The sequence below is a fragment of the Chelonia mydas genome, chromosome 2 (genome assembly GCF_015237465.2).
Source record: "Chelonia mydas isolate rCheMyd1 chromosome 2, rCheMyd1.pri.v2, whole genome shotgun sequence".
Taxonomy (NCBI): domain Eukaryota; kingdom Metazoa; phylum Chordata; order Testudines; family Cheloniidae; genus Chelonia; species Chelonia mydas.
In genome coordinates this window covers 228,745,235-228,761,589 of record NC_057850.1, presented here as the reverse complement: position 1 = coordinate 228,761,589, position 16,355 = coordinate 228,745,235, and the positions used below count along the sequence as shown (strand labels likewise).

General features: G+C 43.3%; 1 protein-coding gene across 2 annotated transcripts in view; it reads right to left on the bottom strand.

Moving 5' to 3' along the window:
- The window catches only part of LOC102938683 (amyloid beta precursor protein binding family B member 1 interacting protein), a 104,132-nt gene extending 98,384 nt beyond the window's left edge, over positions 1-5,748 (bottom strand). For both annotated transcript variants that reach the window (XR_006289077.1, XM_007058482.4), the window contains exon 1: positions 5,576-5,748. The gene's annotated coding sequence lies outside the window, so the exon portion shown is untranslated. The remainder of the gene's footprint in view (positions 1-5,575) is intronic.
- Between the last annotated feature and the right edge of the window lie 10,607 nt (positions 5,749-16,355).

The following is a 16,355-nucleotide window of genomic DNA, read 5'->3' as shown; positions in this document are numbered from 1 at the left end:
CCTTTCCAAAAACTCTTTATCTTTTCTTTCAATATATCTTGACCTGTTTAAAAATAGTGCTAGCTGATTTGGCATTGTACCGAAGAATTTGCTTTGTTGCCTGCTGATGCGGAGCGAAAGTGAAATAAATTGACTGGGATGTGTCTCTCAATACTACTGATACCTCTTCTTTCCCTGCAATGGTATGAAAGCTCTAACATTGGCTCCTGTGTCCTCTGAAAACTTTCTGATAATACTACTTTGTACTTATCTGAGCCTCTCAAAGCACACTGCAAACATCAGATGTTCTAATAATTAAGGAGCAATTCCCCATACAATGAAATCACTCCCAAAGGAGCAAGGGATGCCTCTGTATTCTAGGCCAACTATTCATCTCATCCAACCTATTGATCCATTGCTTCCCTAGACAGTAATGTTGGCATGGGAAATGGTTCACTATTGCTGTGAAAGAGGAGAAACTGGGATGGTTTAGTTTCTCCTCAAGTTTCCAGGAGAGAGAAAAGTGGATGATTCTCAGATATCCTTCCTTCCCCCCCCCACACCCCCAGCTAACTCCATTCTGAGACTCTGCTTAAAAATGAGGGCTCACATAACCCGTTTTTCATTTACAATGTTTGCTCCCAATTTGTGAATACAAGGCGACAAGTGATTTTATTTCCAGTCGCAACTTTAAAGTGGGAATTTTCAGAGTAGTTTGATAGCGACTATTAAAAAGTTAAACTTTTTTCTCAAATCAGTAGATGGATCTCTCCCTCTCCCCTCAACTTAGTGGAATTTTAGATCAGCAGTTAGTTATTGCTCTCGTCACTTTCCCTGCAGGAAGCACAATTGTACGAATAACACGGTTTCTCTCCACTGAGAATCAGTTTGGCATATAGTGTCTGGCCTGAAATGCCGACTTTTCTTCTGAATGGGATGAGGAAGTACATTTTTTCACAGAAGAAGACTGGAGCAGTAATTGTACTTAGAAGGGCTCTTAGCCCTGGGGTGGCCAAACTATGGGCCACTGGGAGGGACTGAGTTGCAGCCTAATAGGAGTTTGATGGCTGCAGGTAACCTGCATTAAATGGAGTGGATTTCAGTCACCCACATCTATAGTATACCCGTAGTATTATCTTGCCTTAAGATGCAGCACTGCATGCTGGGACAGCTAGCCTCCACAGACTATACTTCTGAATAAGTGAGGGTAGCCATAGGCCACAATGCAGAATCCTTCTGCGCCTCATTTACCTACAAAGATTTGGTCCTGACACCATGTGACTAGTGACTCTCCCTTGTGTCTTATGTAGCCACCAGGCTGAACATCTAGGTCATGTGGAAAAGTTTATTTGTACAGACACACTAAAAGTAACAAACACCACCAAGTTTTGAATTAGTTAAGCAATATCCTGCTCCTCACAGTGTGTGTATCGTTTGCCACTGGAGGAAGAATCGGGGTGACTCTGAACTGCTCTGCTCATAAGAACTGCAGGTTCTTTGCCCAATGCTAAGAAAGCACTGAGTCACCATCTTTTGCCCCCTTGAATAGGTTTTACTGCAGAAAAAATAAAGAACTAAAGAGACACAGGATCAAAGAAAACACAAGTTTAGACAAAAGCTCTACATGCTCCACTCTGTCAACTGAGGTTACCTTTACTAACTTAAAAATGAACACCCCAAACCTAAGTCTTTGGAAAATGTTTGTAAAACTAAAGCAACTAAATCCCAGAGAGATGTTCTGGCTAAATCTCATTCTTAGAGCAGAATTTAGCCTTTTCCTGTTTTTAATGTTCCATTAGGACATGGAAGAATGCATTTAGCTGACACATCACTGAGGCAGTTTGTAGAGGCTGCTCAAGGCCTGACACATGGTTAAGTTATAGGTAGCACAGTAAAGTGTTAAAAATGAAATGCAAACCAAACTGACACAAATACAGTTGTTTACATAATGAATATAGCCTTGAATTCAAAAGGCATCAGCACCTGCTTGAGGATGTTGTGCACTAAGCGATCGGGATTCCCATCAACAATTTGCAGCAAGAGTTAAAACACAAATTACTCAATTCAGTCTTTAAGGTTCCTGTCCGTTGTTTGATTCCAGCCACTAGAACAGCTTGTTACTATTGTAGCATTCACAGGGAGTGTTTAAAGAAAAGAACAACAAGCAATACCCCCACTACTCATTTTCCAAACATACATACCATCTTCTCAAAAGCTAAAACAAACAGGGTTGTTCAACTATGCATCTTACTTTGTTGATTGCCTGAAACCTCCCCCAGACAGTCACAGCCCATACTGCAGAGTTAATTGTCTCCATTTGACCTACCTAGATATTGCAGATGAAAAATACATCTTGAAGTGATACTTGCACAAAATGTGTGTTCGAATGCATTGAACATCCACTGGGGGAAAGGTGTTTTTAATTAAAAAATGTGCAGGGCGGAAAAGAGAGTGAATGTTCTGGGAAAAATCTGAGAATTTTTAAAGAGCAATGTTTCACATTATAACAATATTTCTGCATGCTGAGGCTTATATTTTATCCTTGATCTTTGTGCAGATCTCTCAGTGTGAAGTCTCCACAGTGGAGTCTCATATTACCTAACTTTCATTTCATTAAAAACAAACATCTGTGCCTAAATGGCACGAACCAGGAATATCTCCACTGAATTCAGTGGAATTGAACCTGCACAAAACTGATGTGAGGGTGGAATAATCCTTGGTTACATTGACCAGTATATGGTGCAGTAATATTCTACAAGAATACCACGTAGCATTATCACTAATTAAAAACTAAACAACAACTGACAATTCACTTTAAAAGTACACTATGTTTTGATGTGTTACTCTTAGTTTTACTTCTCAGCTAACATAACGCAGTCCTTCACGTCAGGTCTTCCAGCCATTGGTGTGAATTTAAGGAAGTTCTTCTACTAAATACTAAATTCTAATATGCACCTTTCAGGATATTAAGAGCCATTTCAATTAAAAGAAATTAAACAAAAAGCAGAAATGTGAAGTCATGAACTTGCTGCTAAAAACAAAGGAAGTACCTTTTCTTCAAAACAGAAAGGTATTGTTAATCAGGGTACATGACAATTACAGTGGCTTAATGGAAATTGTCTTCTGCTGCCATACATTTTACATAACTGTAATGCAATGTCATTCATATATAAAATTCTACAGAGCACATTCAGCCCTAGTTATATTCCCATTTACTTCAATTAATTGTGGCCACTTATGCCACGGTTGAATCCGATCTCCACAGTAAACAATGTGGCACTTGCACCTATTTAGGCCATGCCAGGTTTGGCTTATTATTATTTGTGTCTAGAAACCCTAATCATGGATCAGGACCCACATTGTGCTAGGTGCTGTACAAACCAGAACAAAAATATGGTCCCTGCCCCAAAGATCTAAGTACAATTTTTGCTGTAACAGGACACAACTTTGCATAGATAATAAATAAGACATGTAAAATACTTAAACAAAAAGACATTCCTAATCTAGCACTTCATTAAGACGATGGCATATATTTTACAGCTATGACACTGGGACAAAAATTAGATTGAAACAAATAGTGAGTGATTGTAAGGATCAATATTCTACTAAAACAGAACATTATTGTAAAGATGATGCTATAATACTGAAACAATATGAGTTGTGAAACTTCATTAACTCTGACATTAATGGATTTATACATGAAACTGGTTTTTGTTAAAAGTGAACATCTGTAGCCAAAAACAAGGATTTTGGGGAACTTGCAGAAGGAATCAAAAGCAAGAGATAAATACCTGATCTAAAAATACTGAAAATGAAGAAGTTTGGGATTACACATCCCAGGTCGTATTTTGGCTCAGAATTAAACGAACCATGATAATGAGCTTTCATGGTTCAGCCTTCTTTCTAAAAGTAGTGTCCAGGGTTAAATGCCTGACTACATTTAATCCTAGTATTTTCTCAATAGGGACTGCAGAATCTAGCCCACAGAGAGAGAACGCTCCTTGAAGCATACTTAATAAACATTAATGAAAATTAACTTGCAGAGAAGAACAGCACCTTTAACTACAAAAACAGACTTCCTATAATACCAAGTATGGTAAATCAAATGAAAATTGATATTACTATTACGTTAATAAATTATTTTTATCCAGGTCAAATCTGCTTGCCTTGCTCCATTACGTGGTCCTAAATATAACTACTTTGCATGAGTAAGGTGAGGAGAACTTGGCCCTAAATGTTTTTCCAGAGAAGTAAAAGAGGAATCATTATTGTTGTTCTCTGAATTCTCTTAACCTATATTCATTACCATTTACTTAGATGACCTCATGTTTTGCAAGCACAGATAAAGACATACTCCCTGCCCTGAAGATAGAGATACCAGTTTTTTAGATATCCTAAGCAGAATACAATCTTGCATTAATAAAGGCCCATACTGGGTACTGAATGCCACAAGTAATTAACTCATTGGGATTTGTGGCTTCCAGAAAAAAGGACAGTTTATTCTTAAATCCAGCTAATACTAACAATGATTTTTAAATGAGTCTTTTCCTCAACTTGTATTTAAAATACGATTGTTTTTCTTCTTTGGTGCACTATACTCAGTTCTGTCCAGTTGATGTGTTCAGTGCAAAGTGTTCATCCTGACCACTGTATATTGCTTTTATAACACCAGGTATAGCATATTATGTATCCTTTAGTTTTAATCACCTAATATGCAATTTTAGGATCACAGTCATCTGTCTGATTTCTATTTATAATAGGAGGGAAATTTAAAATAAATTCCCCATAATGAGGAATTTCCACAGGAAACCACAGAACCATTTGCAGTAATGATCCAGCCCCAACTCTTATTCACCAGAGAAGCCTTTATTCACACAGTAGCCCCCTTGACTTTATTAAGATCACTTGTCCTAGTAAGGCCTACAATGGTAAGTAACGGGTACAGGGTTGGGCCCACTTGTTATTTAACGTTTATATTGCAACAATGCCAGGAAGCCACAATGGGGCCACGGCCTCATTGTGCTACGCCTGTACATAATGTATTATGCTTTTAGCACCTTTTGATCTGGGGATCTCAAAAGCTCTTCATGAAAGGGGGAGGGGGAGTAGGCAGCATTATTCTCCCCTGTCCCAGAGGGGTCATTTCCATGGTGGCAGAGAATGATCGCAGGGACATGGGGCTCTCATCTCTCCTCCCCACTGAAGTTCCCCAGCCCCCAGGCATGACTCCCCTCCGCTCCGCCCGGGCCTCCCGCAGGCTGGGCGAGCAGGGTGGCGCCCGCCTGTCGAAACGGAGCTGCTGGAACTGATGCGCTTGCTGCAACTTCCGCGGCAGGAAGCGTGGCAGAGATGGTGAAACAGCCCGCGGAGAGGAGCGCGCACGCGACCCTTTCCCACCGAGCGGCGGGCAGGTGGTCGGGCGGAGACTGTCCCTGGGTGCCCGCTCCCTCCCCAGCCGCGGGGCTACCTACAGGGGGCAGACCCCGGACCTTCACCTGCACCAGGTGGCTCTGCGCCCCTTTGCCCAGGGAGCCTCAGGTCAAAGTCACCCTCCCCCAGCAAGCGGGCCCGGGCCAGTGACCCGCGCCGCTCTTACCTTGCTGGAGTTTCCCCGGCTGGCCTGTCCGCCCGGGCTGGAGAAGGCGCCTGGGGCAGCGGGTGCGAGGAGCAGCGAGCGGGCTCGGATCACACAGCCAGGGCCGGGGCAATGCGTGCAGCCGGCCCCAGCCTTGTTCGTTCACCTCTCACCAGCCCCCACCCAGGCGCGCTGCTTCCCTCTCTGTGAGGAAGTGCTATTGGCCTATCAGCCGAGTTCAGTGGGTGCATCGTGTCACGTTCAGCACCCCCACACCCAGGTACTCTGGGGAGAGGGACCCACCCCAGGCACCGCCACACCCCCTCCCTGGGGACAGGGACCCCTTCCCAGACATTTCACACAAGCCCCTCAAATGCTGGGAGGAGAGGTGCCTGCCACTGCCTGGCACCCTCCTCTTGAGGAAAGCCAGACTCCCCCATTCCCAGGCTCCCTGCAAAGACTCCCCCCAAATCTGCTCTACCCACTCCCGGCCCCGCCAAATCCTGTGGAGGGGGAATACCGAGGCAGTGCAAGGAACTCCCAGGTCCAGGGTGAAGGGGACTGCCAGTGATTAATTTGTAATGAAAGGTGCTGGGGCTCAAGCAATTTTTTACTTTCATAACGGATGCGGCAAGCCAGAGGTGAAGGGGCTATGAATTGCCAAGCCTAGAGGTGCCGGGGCTCAACCCTGGCAAGCCCTGGCAGAAATTAAGCCCTGGGGTCTGCCCTACTCACTGCCCCAGATCCGCCTCCCACTCCTTACCAAGCAACCCCACCCAATTCTGGGTGAAGAGAGGCTCCCTACCCCACACCCCAAATACTGGAGACAGGGACCTTTCTGGAGCCTCTCTGCAACCAACCCAGATCCTGGGGGAGAGGGACTCCCTACACAGCCTGCAATCTGCACGTACAGCCCCCAGAGAGAGGCCTCTCCCTCCCCACCCTCTCACTGCCCCAGTGTCAGGGGCCTGTCTGCTGCCTGTGCCCCTTGGGGTGGGAGGTAGGGGCACTTTCATTCTTGCAGGAGTTTGTTTCACCCTTGCTGCCCCGTCTCTGCTTGCTGTGTATGAGGCACGCACGCAGAGATGTTCCCCTTGGCTCTTTGCTTACTGAGATTTTCTGCTGGTCACACACATCTGCCACTGACTGCAACTGTAAAGTACCCAAGAGAGCGAGAGCTTGAGAGTCTCCCTCTCTGGCATGCTGGGGCTGGGCACCCTCCCTGTCTGAAGTGAATGTGCACAGGACGGAAATGCCAGCAAACAAAGCATCAGCTGCAAGCTCTGCCTAGGCTGGGGGTGGATAGGGACCAGGTCAGGAGGGGAATTGCACTCCCATACACAACATTGCCACGCTAACCACCATGCAGGGGAAAGCAAGGGGTTATTTGTGTCCCGGGGGGAGCAGCCTTCGCTGTTCCTACAGGGCACTGCACCAGTCCCTTCCCCATTCTCTCTCCCCTAAGCTGATTACTTCACCCTGTGACCTATCTTCCTTCCCCTTCTTTGCCTCTCTTGTTTGATCCTCTACTGTTTGATCCTCTCTGGTTTCACATGTTAGCCCCCTAGAATCCCCCCTCCCTTGTACTGTAGCTTTTTCTGTTTCACTTCCTCAATCCTGCAAACATTTATACCTAATTTTAATCAAAAAACCCAGTCCCCATTGAAGTCAGTGGGCCTGGTTACATGAGTCAAATTACTCACACACCTAAGCATTTGCAGGATCGGGGCCTAAAACCATAAACTGAGGGTACAAAGTGCTGTCAAATGCACATAATAAACTGGACGGGGGAGGGGGGGAAATAGAGAAAATTCTCTTTCTTTCTTTTCTTTTTGTTATAATAATCCAAAGTGTTGCATGTAACTATAGTAGATCTACAGTTTTCAGACAAAAATGTGATTTTTTCCCCCCCAAGTTGGAGGTGCCCCTTTAAAAAGCATCTTCTTTGGAAAGAAACATCTAGCTACAGCCACATCAATCATTTTTGGTGGATTTGGTGCATTGCAAACATTGCAAATTGCTATCCTAAAAAGTACCGTATCTTGTTCACTAAATGGAAACAATTTTGCAGTGTGTTTAAACTTCATAAAAAGAAGCGTTTGATAAAACAAAGAAATGCCAACCCATCTTTAGGGTTGTTTATCATCTGTCAGAAAAGGGAATATAAATTAGAAAATTCAGCATGGCTGTTTCTGACTTGACGTTTTGACCTTTTTAGTTTTAATAGACCATAAGTGTTGAAAGAAGAATGCCTGTTGCATTGACAGGATACTATAACTATTAGACTGAAAGCTAGCTAGAGTCCCAAAGTGCTTGTGTTTTACAGTTTTATTGTAATTTCAATAATAGCTGCAGTGCTAAAACATTTAATTATAATGAATGTGATGGGGTGTCCACCCCACACATGCCCTGGAGAGGTTAAAGCGCTAGCTGGGTCAATTAACTCCCTAGGCTGCACCTGGAAGAGAAGAAAGGGAGTAGGGATTAATTAGATGAGGCTCAACTGGATGGGAACATGAGGGGCCTCTATAAAGCCCAGAACCTGAGTGAGAGGGAGAAAGGGAAGTAGTTTACAGTTATGCCCTCCCTAGGAAAGGGGAGATGTATTTGGGGCTACAGAAGCAAGTATAGCTCCTTTCTGGGAGTTTGAGCTGGCAAACTCAGGGAGAGCCAGAAAGGATCTGGGGGGGAAAGTAGCAAAGTATGAGATAGGGCAGACCTTGGCTGCTTATGAGGGGGCCCCTGAGCTGGAATCTGGAGCAGAGAGTGGGTCTAGGTTCCCCTATCAGCCTTGGGGGTTGGGGGGAGGAGTGGTATAGATCAGTTAGTGGAGAGTGGACTTCCAGGGACAGTTTGTCCTGGATGACTTTGACACCCTAAGAAGGGGGAAACATGCATAGTGACCTGGTTTGGAGGACCAAGTTGTGAAGAAGGCTCCCCTGGAGGTGCAGAGGCAGGTGGTGAGACTGCCAGAAGAGGGTGTAGCCCCTGAAGGGAGCTAATCCTCTGAGTAGCCTGGAGGATGTGCCCTTTACTGGTGAGTGGACACAGTGACAACGAATGATGTTGCAGGTGGCATTACTCAAAATTAAGGCTGCTTGACACACTTCCTTAGAGGACCAAGTTTTCAATTGCTTAAAACTTTGCCAAACTCACAAATTTTCCATGCTAGGTATCTCCTAAGATTTATTTGTGTCAGAAATGTGCCTTTTGCCATCTGTCTGAAAATCCATCCAAATTTGGACAAGTTATAATACTTTGAAAAATCTGTTTGCACATGCTCAGTTGGAATTTGTTTGAGTTTAGCTGCTTAAGTCTCCAAAGATTCCATTGAATGCTCCATCCCGTGGCTACAGAGGCTGAGCAAGACTTTCTCTGAAATTGCTCCTCACAGAGATGGAATGATTGTGGTGCAGGGACAGAAAGCATTTCAAAATATTGATTCAAAATGAACCGTCTTGTTTCAAATTTTTCCATTGAAATCAACAATTACTTTTGAAACCCATCAATTTTCCTGAAAACCCATATTTAATCAGGAAGTCTGTTTGTTTTTTGGGGGGGGATGGAAAAACTGTTTATATGGGACTCCATGGTTAAAACTCCTGTGCTGTATTCATGCTAATGGCTTATCACGTGGGGCATCTAAACTGCCACTGGCAGTTGCTGAAATAAAAATACTAATTTTGCTAGGCTAGTAGAGAACCCTATTTTGCTAGTGTAGATGCCCCTCTAGTGTTCTTAAGTATGTATTGTGTGTCTGTCCCTGCTCTATTCAGTTAGCATAAAACACAACCAAGGAAACGGCAGATCATGTTTAATGGCAACCTTTTCCTACCCTTGGTTTCAGAGTAACAGTCGTGTTAGTCTGTATTTGCAAAAAGAAAAGGAGTACTTGTGGCACCTTAGAGACTAACACATTTATTTGAGCGTAAGCTTTCGTGAGCTACAGCTCACTTCATCGGATGCATACTGTGGAAAGTACACAAGATCTTTTTATACACACAAAGCATGAAAAAATGGGTGTTTACCACTACAAAAGGTTTTCTCTCCCCCACCCCACTCTCCTGCTGGTAATAGCTTATCTAAAGTGATCACTCTCCTTACAATGTGTATGATAATCAAGTTGGGCCATTTCCAGCACAAATCCAGGGTTTCCTACCTCCCCCCCCCCCCCCCCGCCTCCGACGTTCTTGTTAAACACCCATTTTTTCATGCTTTGTGTGTATAAAAGATCTTGTGTACTTTTCACAGTATGCATCCGATGAAGTGAGCTGTAGCTCACAAAAGCTTATGCTCAAATAAATTGGTTAGTCTCTAAGGTGCCACAAGTACTCCTTTTCTTTTTTCCTACCCCTGTGCATTGTAACCTAAGGGTGGAAGAATAGGCATCACTCTTAGTGGGCATGTGAGAATAAATTAGTGGGGCTCATCCTCAGAGGAAAACATGATTTCTCAGAAATAGCAAATGATCCTGAGCTGAGTCTTTTTTGGTCACGTGTGGTGCAAGTGTTTTATTCTAGTGGGATGGGTGGGGCTAAGGAAAGAAGAAATAGAATTAGGGAAGTGGAGCCTTAAAGACTAACAGATTTAGTTGGGCATAAGCTTTCTGAAAAAGTGGCTCTTTACCCATCAAAGCTTATGCCCAAATTTATGTTCGTCTTTAAGGTGCTGCTTCCCTAATTCCAACAGATATATCTGGGCATAAGCTTTCATGGGTAAAAAAACCACTTCTTCAGAAAGCTTATTCCCAGAGGTGAAAGTAAGCCGGTAAGCCATGCTGGACCAGACCGGCTTCCCCAGGCTGGCAATTTAAAGGGCCCCGGGCCCTGCCGCTGCTGCAGCGGAGCTCGAGCGGTGATTTAAAGGGCCTGGCACTCCGCTGCAGTAGCGGTGGCTGGAGCCCCGGGCCCTTTAAATCACCTCTGAGCCCTGGGACTGCCCCATTGCCTCTGCAGCTGGGAGCTCTGGGGGTGATTTAAAGGCCCCGCCTCTTCCTGTTGAGGCCACGCCTCCACTCAGGACTCTGGCATACCGGTAAATCCTTTAGGTTACTTTCACCCCTGCTTATGCCCAAATAAACCTGTTTAATCTTTAAGGTGCCACCAGACTCCTTGTTGTTTTTGTGGATACAGACTAACATGTCTACCCCTCTGATAATTAGGGAAGTGAGAAGGAAGATGATCTTTGTCCTAATGAACGTAAGAGGAGAAGTTACTGCCGAGCAGGTGGAAATGTATAACATTTCTTAATTGGTTTTCTCCTTTTGCCTCTAAAATGAATGTTCAGAGGATCCATCCCACTCCTGAACCTCCAGTCCACCACGTATCTGCTGTTCTCTGAAAGCCATTCATTTTGTAAGGGGGGAAAAATACAAATTGTCTGGCATTTGTGTGACTTAAGAGTTTAATTTATGCAGTTACAAATTGTTTTCCTTTTCTTCTCATTGGAGAGTGGAGCAATGGATAGCTATTCACTGCTCTAATGCTGTCATTACACATACTTGGCTCTGGTAGCCTTATCAAAACTCTTCAGTCTCTGCTGGTTGCATTTCTTTTGAAATGCATATTTCACTCAAATAGAAGATTTTGATTTAAACAATAATACTTGCTGCTGAGAGGAAACACTTTTATTATCAGCAAAACAGGAAGGGGGAAAGATTTATTAAATATAAACATAATAAATTTTACCATATGTGTACTCCATCATTCTGCACTTCCATCTCTTCATCCCTTAATGATGTGACACTGAGACCAATCCTTAGTCTGTTTACAGGCTGAACTCTGAATGATACAGGTAAACTCCCATTACACTGAGTGGGAGTTTTGCTTGCACCAGGAAGGATCCGCTTGTAGGACCTGATCCAAACCCACAAAAGTCAATGGAAAGGCTGAGTATGTGAATTGACAGCACTCACTGTTTTAATATTACCTATCCATTCCTTTCCTATGAGAAAAGGAAAAGAACAACTTAAAACGGCATAAATTAAATCTTCAGTCACACAAATGCTGTAAAACACACAATTGTTCTTTTAATTTTTCACCTTGCAAAATAAAAGGTTTTGTAAGAGGTGTGGAGTCAGGAGGCACATTGCTTTATCATAGTGATACATCCAATCTACTGATAGCAACGATTCCTGGTCCCCCACTAAATCTGACTTAATTTCTTGTGGCTTTTCTTGAAAGGTGTGGTAGGGCTTGTCTAAACTTGAAATGCTACAGTTACACAGTGTAGAATTTTTCCATCCACCTAGCACTGTCTACACTGGGATTAGGTTGGTTTAACTACGCTGCTCAGGGGTATGGATTTTTCCTCAATTGTAACATAGCATTTCACTTTCACTGATATTTTCATCAGGACATCCTGAAATGGATGATGTTCTATTGCTGATGCAGACCTTGAAAGTGTGTTTATAGCATTCATAGTATCAAAGTGACTGACACTGCACTTTGACGCCATGCTTTTTATTAATCAGGATACTCTGGAAGACTTTATATCACAGTTAGCATCGTGCTAGGTGACAGGGATGAAAAGAGTGTAGACTGCCTGCAAATTGTCACCTGACAATCTGATATCTGCAAAAAAGGACTTATTTTACAAAGAAACTAAAGTTTTGCTAATCTTACTTGTGCCATGGAAAAAATATAAAACTATTTAAGATAATGATAAATTCATTTGGGAATTTTGCTCAGGCCCAGCATTTATTTGAGATTTTTTTTTTTAAAAGGTGACAGCAGAGAGGGATAAATTCTCCTTCTCTTGGTTTGATATAGATTATCTGTTCTAAAACAAGATATCAATACAAAATAAAACACACATGCATGCAGTTCAGAGGCTAATAACAAATGCATCAAAGATCTTCATACGTCAAAAGTATGAAGAGGCTAAAACCAAGGGTACCGAAAAATGCTATTCATGTCTTAGACAATTTAGGACTCTTAAAATTGCAGTCCCTGTTTTTGGAGATCAAGGTTTGATCCCTTGGATAACTCTGGCTTCTAAGGTTTTCTTGTCTAAAGTAGAATAGGCAAATCCTTGCCTTATTGCAGGACATGATCCTGTGCAAAAGTAGGACAGAAGAATGAGGTACTGCATTGAGGAGGAAGTATTTTCTATAAGTATGCTTTCTTGCAAGGTCTAAAAAGAAATCTTGTGGTAGCTAATGTTGACAGATTTTGGAATTTAATTCTTAACAAATAATTAGCTCTTTATCTGGAATTACAAGAGAGCCCATATGCAGAGGTCTCTGGGTCCCTAACATACTCAAAATATAAATATCTTTAAGATTTCTAAAAAAAGATCTAGGGCATAGAAAAGCAGGCTCTAAACCTACCTGAGTGAACCCAAGGCCCATACACCATTTAATTTCTACCTAAATCCTATTTTGAGGTTCAAATAGTATTCAGGCCTTGCCCTGGCCCTCTCCATAGGGTGTGAATTTAGCCATCAGTGCAGAGCTGGTCCACAATTTTGATAAATTTTGCTAAAAATTTGCAGGAAAAACTTCCTTTTTTTGTGTTACTGTCAACAGTTTTTACTTTTAAAAAGGCCATTTTATCGCTCCCTCCCCATCTCTTTTAACCAGCTCTAGTGCAGGGCAAATAGGGAAGAATAGAACATGAACAGTTCTGCAGAAATCCTACAAACTCCTCAGTCTTGGTTCTGAGGCTTATGTTGTGGAAGGGCAGTTTATCACAGTACTAGGTACCAAACATCCCAAAACACTTGAATTTATCTTTAAGCTCCTTTCCATCTCTGGGGACAGCCTGAGAATTAGCTCATAGAATAAAAGAAATTAAAGATGAAGACCAGCCAGGTCATTAGCATGTGACTGTTCCCTGCAGTATAGTCTCTATCTGCCTTCTTCTAGTGATCATGCCTTTCACTACTGACCATCTCCCATAGGATACCTCTTTTTCTTCAGTGTTGAATGGGAATTTCCATGAAATTAACTGAACATGTGGACCAAATATGCCCAGCCCCCACAGGATATATTCAGTATAGGTACCACAGACAAATGCATACTTCCCCATGCTACCACAGGGTACACTTGGCAATGAAGTTAGTGACACAAGTGAAATCCATATCAATGTTAGTCTATGAGGGCTCAGTTTGGTGGGGTTTGCATCCTAAATGAGGGGACACGTTAGCCACCAATGGGAGCTCTAGCAGGATTGGTGTCTTGTCTCCTCTTCATACAACTGCAATTTTCTTTTTCTGATTTAGCAGTTTTTGTAATTGCTTTTAGGGTATCACTAATACATCTGTAAGTACAGTCTGATTAAAGTCACTTGCATGCAGCATAAATTTAACTATCTTCTTCCATGTGTGTATTAATCCATTGACCCAGTTCTCAGCTGCAGCCAAGTATCATTTTAATGCAGCTGAGAACAGGATCTGCAAAGGGGTCATAAGCCACCTTTATGCTTCTCTGAACCTGGGTCATCTGGGTTCCATTGCAGGCATAAACCAAAACAGCCCAAAGGTTGATTTAAAGAGCATCAGTTGCAAATGGCCCCAAGGGATCACCATGGTGCACTGGTCATGTCCCCTTTTCCCTGGATACAGCTATTCCTCCTATGCCAGCAACTGAAGGTGTTGGGTGGGTACACAGTGGAGAGCCACCCAAACCAAGGGGAATCCTCCAGTGGCTGGAGAATCTGGCCCATGACATTAGGGTCCAAATACTATACATTTTTCTACAATGTACTGGCTAAAACTGCAGCATGCTAAAACAGTCTAAATATAGTATGATGTGGCTGCATACCACTGAGTAAGATTCAGTTTGTTTATATTCACATCTTTGCTAAATATTGCACAATGCACTCCTGCCTTGGATGAGAAGGAAGTGACGGTATGAGCTTTTGTGGGAGGGGGTCCAACCTGTGGAAGTGAGAAGTGGAGATATTGCCTAATCACTTATTTCTCCACAGCTCAAGCAGCAGATACCAGGGCAGGTGAACAGCTGCAAAAACAGTCTTTTTACAAATATTTTTCCGCCCAGAAAGCCTCTTATAGTTGCAATATTCCCCAATGGCTTGTTTTAACTAAATGGTCCCTTTATGCTGCCAAAAGACTCCACAATGGAACACAGACTCTGCCCCAAGCACTTCAAACAAATTTGGAAGCAGACAGAAAAGCATGTAGTATAACTGTGACATGCTCTTGTTTATCTCTTCCACCTAGAAGATATGTTGAACTAGGAGAAGATTCCATTTGGTCCTCACAATTTGCTCTATGCAGAATGTGTTGCCATAGTCTGGTTTACATGTCACTTAGATCACTCTATATGTGACCTGGTAGTCCTCATCCTCAAAGGAAACTTGCACAACACTTTGAAAAATGAGTCTGGGAGCTTAAAGTCATAACCCTGTTAGACTCTAAAAATCATAGTCTTAATAAGCTATAAATCCAGTCTTTATGACAACAATCTGTAAACCATTAACCCCTCTTTAGTCCTATGACTACAGAGGTGTTAATGGGCCACTTCACCTTGAATGGGTCCCTTAGATTATGTGCTAATTACTTAAACTATCTGTTTGATCTTGTATTTAGGTGAGACACTTAATTCTGTAATGTAGACATAGCCTAAGTCAACTTTAGTTACACTTGTCATAAGCCCCTTTAATTACATCCATTGTGCATGGTCACACAACACTCCTTGTACTGGCGGAGTGCAGCCACAGTCACTGCACTGCATTGTGAGTAGCTATCCGACTGGGTGCCACTTATCACCTTCTGCCACTGGGAGCGCTGGGAACAGTTTGCAGTGCATCATGGAGGCATGCTCGCTGTCCCATGATGCAGTTTTCTGTCCCATCATTCCATGGGCTTCCAACTACATTTTGTGCTGTTTTTTAGCAGCCCTTGTAAAGAGTGCACCCGCCATTGCTGCCTGACCACATGGATCCAGACCTGCTGACCTGTCTGGTGATAAGCATTATGAACACAACACAGCTGGTCCTGCAGTATTTCAGGAGCTGTAAAACAGGGAATCAGTGGTACCTGCCCTTCTGTCTTCCATGGAAACAAATAATTCATGATTGCTGCTGGCATTCACAGAACTGCACACAGTGGACTGTCAGTACCGGGCTTGGGAAATAAGCACTGAGTGGTGGTATCACATCATGATACATGTATGGGATGACTAGAAGTGGCTGCAGAACTTTTGGATGCGCAAATCCACCTTTCTGGAACTGTGCAGACCTTGCCCCAGGACGGTGGCACAAAGATACCAGAACAAGAGCTGCCCTCATTGTGGAAAAATGCATGGCAATTGCTGTGTGGAAGCTGGCAACTCCAGACTGCTACCGATCCGTCACAAATCAGTTTGGAGTTGGGAAGTCCACTCTGGGGATTGCGGTGATGCAAGTGTGCAGGGCCATTAATTGCCTCATGCTACAAAAGACTGCAACTCTTGGTGATGTGCTGGAAATAACTGATGGTTTTGAGGCAATGGGATTCCCTAATTGCAGTGGAGGTGATAGATGGAACACACTCACCCATTTTGGCCCCTGACCATCTTGCGATGGAGCACGTCAACAGAAAGGGCTACTTCTCCATGGTCTTGCAGGCACTGGTGGATCACTGGGAGCATTTCATTGACATAGGTACAGAGTAGTCAGGGAAGGTGCATGATGCACATCTCCTTTGGAACACTTGACTGTATAGAAAGCTGTATGCTGGGACTTTCTTTCCAGACCATAAAATTCCAATGGGGGATGTGCAAATACCCATAGTTATCCTGAGAGACCTTACCTACCCCTTGCTCCCTTGGCTCATGAAGCCTTACACTGGGAACCTT